This window comes from Lathyrus oleraceus, chromosome 7 (assembly GCF_024323335.1).
Source record: "Lathyrus oleraceus cultivar Zhongwan6 chromosome 7, CAAS_Psat_ZW6_1.0, whole genome shotgun sequence".
NCBI lineage: Eukaryota > Viridiplantae > Streptophyta > Magnoliopsida > Fabales > Fabaceae > Lathyrus > Lathyrus oleraceus.
Window position 1 is genome coordinate 85,430,250 of NC_066585.1, and position 6,528 is coordinate 85,436,777.

At 38.4% G+C, this 6,528-nt stretch overlaps 1 non-coding gene across 1 annotated transcript; it reads left to right on the forward strand.

The window, feature by feature from the left end:
• The first annotated feature begins 761 nt into the window (after positions 1–761).
• On the forward strand, positions 762–868 carry LOC127110028 (small nucleolar RNA R71). Its single transcript, XR_007797267.1, has one exon. It is a non-coding gene; the product is annotated as a small nucleolar RNA R71 (small nucleolar RNA).
• Positions 869–6,528: the final 5,660 nt, after the last annotated feature.

Below are 6,528 nucleotides of genomic sequence, written 5' to 3' on the forward strand. Positions count from 1 at the left end.
ATGGCATTGGCTTGTCCTCTTGGATTTTGTTGAGGTTGTCCAGGGAATTGTCCTCCAGGTGTAGTTTGAGGGGCTTGGTTTAAGGCTACCTTAGAGATCTGGGTTTCAAGCATCTTGGTATGAGTAACTATTTGGTCAACCTTGGTTCCTAACTGAGTAATCAATTCGTTAACATGAATGTTTTGGTTCATGAACTCCTTGTTTTGTTGGGTTTGAGCGGTGATAAAATTTTCCATAATTTTCTCAAGGCTCGGCTTTGGTGGTACAGGTTGCATAGGTTGATTTGATCTAGGGGCTTGATAACTAGGTCTCGGAGGTGCATTATTTTGAATAGGGTTATTGTTTTTATAGGAGAAGTTAAGGTGATTCCTCCATCCAGGGTTATAGGTATTCGAGTATGGGTTCCCTTGGGTGTAGTTCACTAGCTCGGAGTGGGTTTCGTTCAATAGACTGCATTCTGCGGATTGGTGTCCTTGGGTTCCACATATCTCACAATCCGACGAAACTGCGGCTACAGTATTCGGGTTTGTGTACATATGCTCGACCTTGAGGGCTAATGCGTCCATTTTAGCTTGCATCATGCCTATAGAGCTTAGTTCATGCACTCCTCCTTGGGCTTCCTTCTTCTCCACTATCGCTCGTTCGACTCCCCATGATTGATGGTTTTGAGCCATATCTTCAATGAGGGCACTAGCTTCAGGGTAAGGTTTGTGTTATAATGAAGTCCATTATAGAAGGTTTGAATGATTAACCAATTTTCTAAACCATGATGTGGGCATGCTCGTAACAACTCTTTATATCTCTCCCAAGCTTCGAACAACGATTCTCCTTGGTTTTGGGTAAATCTAGTTATATGGTTTCGAAGAACGACGGTCTTACTCGGGGGAAAGTATCTAGCAAGAAAAACTCTTCTAAGGTTATCCCAAGTCGTAATGGAATTGGGTGGAAGGGAATCTAACCATGATAGGGCTTTATCTCTGAGGGAAAAAGGGAATAATCTTAAACGTATTGCCTCAGGAGAAGCTCCATTGGTTTTAAAAGTATCTGCTAATTGAAGAAATATTTTTAAATGTTGGTTAGGGTTCTCGGTAGCGAGACCCGCGAATTGTCTCTGTTGCACTAGTTGCAATAAAGACGGTTTAAGTTCAAAATTATTGGCTGGGATGGTTGGGTTTACTATACTAGAACTAGGTTCTACGTTAGATGGTTGAGCGAAATCCTTAAGAGGTCTTTGGTTTTGATCTTCGGCCATAACTCTCTTAATTCTATGAAAGAATAAACGTGCGCGAGCGTAACGTTCAGGTTCCGCCAGAGGGTATACTAAACTTAAACTTCCGGTACTGCGAGTTCTTCGCATTGACCGGCGGGAAATAACCTAAGTCTAAACGATATAACAACAGGAAAATGAAATTTGACGAAATTGGTCCCCGGTAACGGTGCCAAAAACTTGATGCGGTGTTTTTCGCAAGTATACGAACGCGTCAGAGTAATATAAAAGATTGTCGAATCCACAGAGACCAAATGTCAAGCTATCGTTATCTGTTGTTACGGTGTTTATCAAAGGCAATCAAAATAGGTGTTTTGTAGTGTGCAATGAAAAGTAAAGTATTTAAATAGATTTAATTAATAAAGACAGGGTCGAATGTAATTCACGTAACCAATTAATAATCCAAGTACTTGCTAATAGAGCTACTTATGGGCAATGTTTCCTAATTTGAAAAGAACTAATTTAACGGGAACTGTCGCTTTCGCGTATTCAGAACCGAGTTGTACTCCCTAATCAAACCCTCTTATTGTCACTTATAAAAAGGCGCGCAATGCGTTAGAGTAGTAAACCTATTTTTAAGAAATATAGTATCTTGACTAAGTTGAAAAGTATTATAACCTGGATTTCTTAACCAGAAGAGGTTCTTACGAACCAGACTCTAAACTTATAAACGCGTCCGAAAATAGTTTTAAAATCTCTTTTCTTCTTAATGTTAAAAACTCCTAATGAACTAGACAAATTGTTTCGCTGTTTTTGAAATAGTTAAAAACAATTAAGTTTAAAAAGACGTTGGACGGCTTTCGATCTTACCCAACGGAATTGAAGTGCGGGAAAACTTAAGTTGAAAGTTAAAATAGCCCTTAAGTGTTTCTACAGACAATAGTACGGATTATCGGTTCAATTACGATCCTTACATTCTAACCTTTTAGATTTAGTTAGACATGGTAAAGTAAAAGTGCATTAAAGTAAATAAAAGTAGTGCGAGTGCGGAAAGTAAATAAAAGTAAAGCGAGTGCGAGGAAATAAATAATTTAAAGCGAGTGCGGGAAATAAATAATTTAAAGCGAGTGCGAGGAAATAAATAATTTAAAGCGAGTGCGGGAAATAAATAAAGTAAAGCGAGTGCGGGAAATAAATAATTTAAAGCAAGTGCGGGAAATAAATAAAGTAAAGGCGAGTAATAAAAACCTGCTCCAATCGGAGGGCTGAGTAAATTGCAATGCGGAAATGAAAATGGCGGCAGGATTAACTTCCTTCCAAAGTGGTCCAAACTCGATTACAGACTCTATCACAAACTTGATTACACAATTGTGGTAACACTCCAATGCGAAGCGATTACCACTATAAAATACTGAATATATGCCTAAGTGAAACAAAGTTGCTTCTGAGTTTGCCTCTGTTCTAAGTTTGGATCTTCGTCTGCTCTAAGTTTGGATGGTTGTAAAAGTGAATTCGCGTTTCTATTTATAAGCAAGTAAAAAGATGGAAATGACTTGGATGCCCTTCAACTTGAAAATAGGAGGGAACCGTTTTTCCTCTTGTGGCGCCCGCCACAAGGCCATGGCGCCCGCCACAAGGCCAAAGTGAGGCACCTTAGTGGATGTAGTGGAGAACGTGGGAGTTGAGGGAAGTTGAGCTTGGACACGTCATGGCTTGGTCTGTGGCGCCCGCCATGGGGTAGGCCATAAGCACAAAATGCTGAATTTTAGGGTTTTTAGCCCTTTTCCACTCCTTTTCTCGATCGGGGCTCCGATTAAAGTAAAAACCTGAAAACAAAGGAAAACACAGTAATAACACAACAAAATGACAATAAAACAACTAGAATGCATGTGAAATCGGAGTCGAAAATACGTAAATTTCAGTGTTATCATGGACACGTGGTTTCAGAAATAATTTCATGTTTTTTGAAATACTCATGGAATTGATGATTTACAAACTCCCCACCATTATCAGAGCGAAGGATCTTAATATTCTTTGAATATTGAGTTTGAATCATTTTATGGAATTGTTGAAATGTGTGTATCACTTCATTTTTTTGTTTCAACAAATAAATCCAAGTCATGCGAGTGCAATCATCAACAAATATCACAAACCACCGATAACCAGAGATAGAAGATTTTGGGGATGAACCCCATACATCAGAATGGATTAAAGCAAACAGAGCATTACTTTTATTCATGCTTGATGGAAAAGTAACTTGATGACTCTTGGTTAAAATACAAGCTTCACATTTGAAGTTCGACAAAGATGTATCTGAAAATAAGCTTGGGAACACATGTTTCAGGTAGCCAAACGAAGGATGGCCTAATCAGCGATGCCAAAGTAAGACTTGCTCCATTTTATTGTTTCTTGGATAATGCATGTCATGCGCCCGGCCTACACTAAAATCCTCCATATAGTAAAGTCCCCCTCTCTTAGTACCACGCCCAATGATCTCCTTCGTGAGAATATCCTGAAGGAAACAAAAAAAAGGATAAATAAGCATAAAACAGTTCAAGTCTTTTATAACTTGATTCACAGACAACAACTTATGAGATAGAGAGGGAACAAGTAGTGTATTTGAAAGCGAAAGGGCTGATGATAACATCACAGTTCCAGCCCCTGTTACCGCCGATAAACCACCATTTGCGTTGGCAATACTTGAGCGTCGAGGGGTTGAACGTTCTGAAAAATCAGTAGCATCAACGTCATATGATCGGTAGCTCCGGAATCAAGTATCCATGCATTAAAGTCATCATCATGATTAGAGCAAATCAGAACATTACCTTCAGTGGTGTGGGAACTTAATTTTGGAATGAGGGAAAGATGGGGTTCGATAGTAGCTACTGCAGCTTTTCCCGGGTTGATATCAGTTGTATCGCGATGCTTTCGAGCCTGAAAATCTGCCCACCAGTCTGGATATCCATGAAGCTTAAAACAGGTCTCACTAGTATGTTTGTTACCTCCACAATGAGAGCACTTAGTGCCATTAGATGGTTCTTTATGTTTGGATTGAGAAAGTATCTTACTGCTATGTAATTTGAGACCCTTAGATGCAAGAACTGCTCCAGATAATTCATTGGAGTTGTCTGTCATCACTGCTTGACGAAGAGCTTCCCTTCTAACATGTGCATATGCTTGCTCCACTGTTGGAAACGGTTTCATTTGTAAAACATCGCTTTTGATATTATCTAAGCGGTCATCAAGTCCATCCAAAAACACATACACTCGTTCTTCTTGGATAAATGTATTGCAGTGTTGGATATCAACTTGACATGTCATCGGATTTGGACGACGAAAATCTATCTCACGCCAAAGTCCTTGGAGATCGTTATAATATTTTTCAAGAAAACCACCGGCTTGTTTAAGACGTGTCACCCGTCGCCGAAGGTCATACACCTGGGAGGTGTCACTGCCATCAAAGTACGTGGTCACAATTGCATCCACACCAGCTTGGCAGTGGAGAAGCGAATAAAGTTGCTGATTAGAGAAGAGTCCATTGAGTTGATTATCCATCCCTTAACAATCACGTTGTCAGTCCGCCAATGTCGAAACGTAGGATCTGCTTGAGGGGGTTGCGGGAGATCTCCATTGATATATCCTAGTTTGTATTTGCCCGAGATATACATCTCGACCACCTGGGACCAAAGGGGATAGTTGTTGCCATCTAACTTGATGCCAATCGGTGCCACCGTATGGTCAGAGCCAATTTGTGAAGGGGCTGACGCACGGTTCAGAACTTCCGTCATTTTCGTCGTCAATTCAGCAAGAATGGAAGACGAGGTAACCTCATCGGAGTTTGAATCCGAGTCGGCCATGGAAGAAGGATGGAAAGTGTTACCGTAAGTCAGGATTAAGACCTGGTGGCTGATACCATGTTAAACTGATATAAAACTTTCATATTATTTCAACCGTATATTACAAGGAGGGAATAGGTTATATTTATATACACAGAAAACCTATTTCTAATTATAACTAAATCAGAATAATTATAGCCAAATCATGGTAATTAACAATTAATAACTATATTCCTATTATAGTTCCTAAAATCTTGTTGACAGCTAACGCCAACATTATCTTTGTCTATCAATTGTGGTATTTTTAATTGCACTATGAGTAGCTAAGCTCATCTAGGTTAGGTTGTGTTATGATGAACCTATTTCTATATTGTTGGATTCTGTGTTGATTTGATCATTGTATGAACCTATTGATCTATAATCTTATTCAATTGCTTCTTGTTCGTAATACTTTTTATGTGAGACACTATTTTAATCTAATTTTAGGCACATAGGGAATACTGACCATTAGTCTATGCATGAACCTAGAGAAATTGTTGTACTTACACTGGTTTAATATGGATAGAAGGCCCCGAGTAGTTGCATAGAGAATTAACGTTATATACATCACCTAACCCTGCTTGCACTAGAGGACTAAGGATAGAAATGTCTGAGTAGTGGTTAATGAGTTATTTCGTGAGGGATCAGCTATAATGGTTTTGTTAATTCGTTGTGGGTTTATAGTGATTATATCATTCATATAGGATATCAAACATCAATAATAGATGAATAGAGGATTCTAGAACACAACCTGACCGCTTTCGTAATATTATTTACTCGTTTATTTAATTTTTGCACCAAAATTCGAAACCCCCCTTTTTACTAGTTTTTCATACATTACACACATTTTGTCTTGCTTGGAGGAAGTCCCTGTGGATTCGCTCTTTTATTACTTCGACATTATCGATACACTTGCCGAGAAGTCATCAACATGCCTCTTGAACCCAATATCTTCATCCATATCTCGAACCCAATTTCTTTTTCTTCATCCATATCTTGACCCAATTTCTATTTTCCAATGCCTCTTGAACGAATGATGGAATTCTCAGAGCCAAAAGTTGCAATAAATATCTAATACTTTGCAGAGAGTTGTTTAGAAAAGAAAAATTTAGAAATAAAATATTTATATGTGGAGGGACATGATATTGTATACCTTCTCAAAGTAATATGTAAATCACATGGGTCAATATCGCAAGTATCACAAATATGAGAATCACCAATAAAACAATTGATTTTAGTACATACCTTTGATTAAGACGATTAAATTTGTTTCTAATGCAGGTCATGTTTACTTCTTATTTGATACACTATAGTTGGTGTTAAAGGCAGTGATTCTTGAAAAATATAATACATTTGGGGAATAAGAATAATTATAGACTCAGGTTCATGTTCAAGCATTGGAGAATTTAGGACACTTATAGACTCAAGTTCAAGCATTGGAGAATT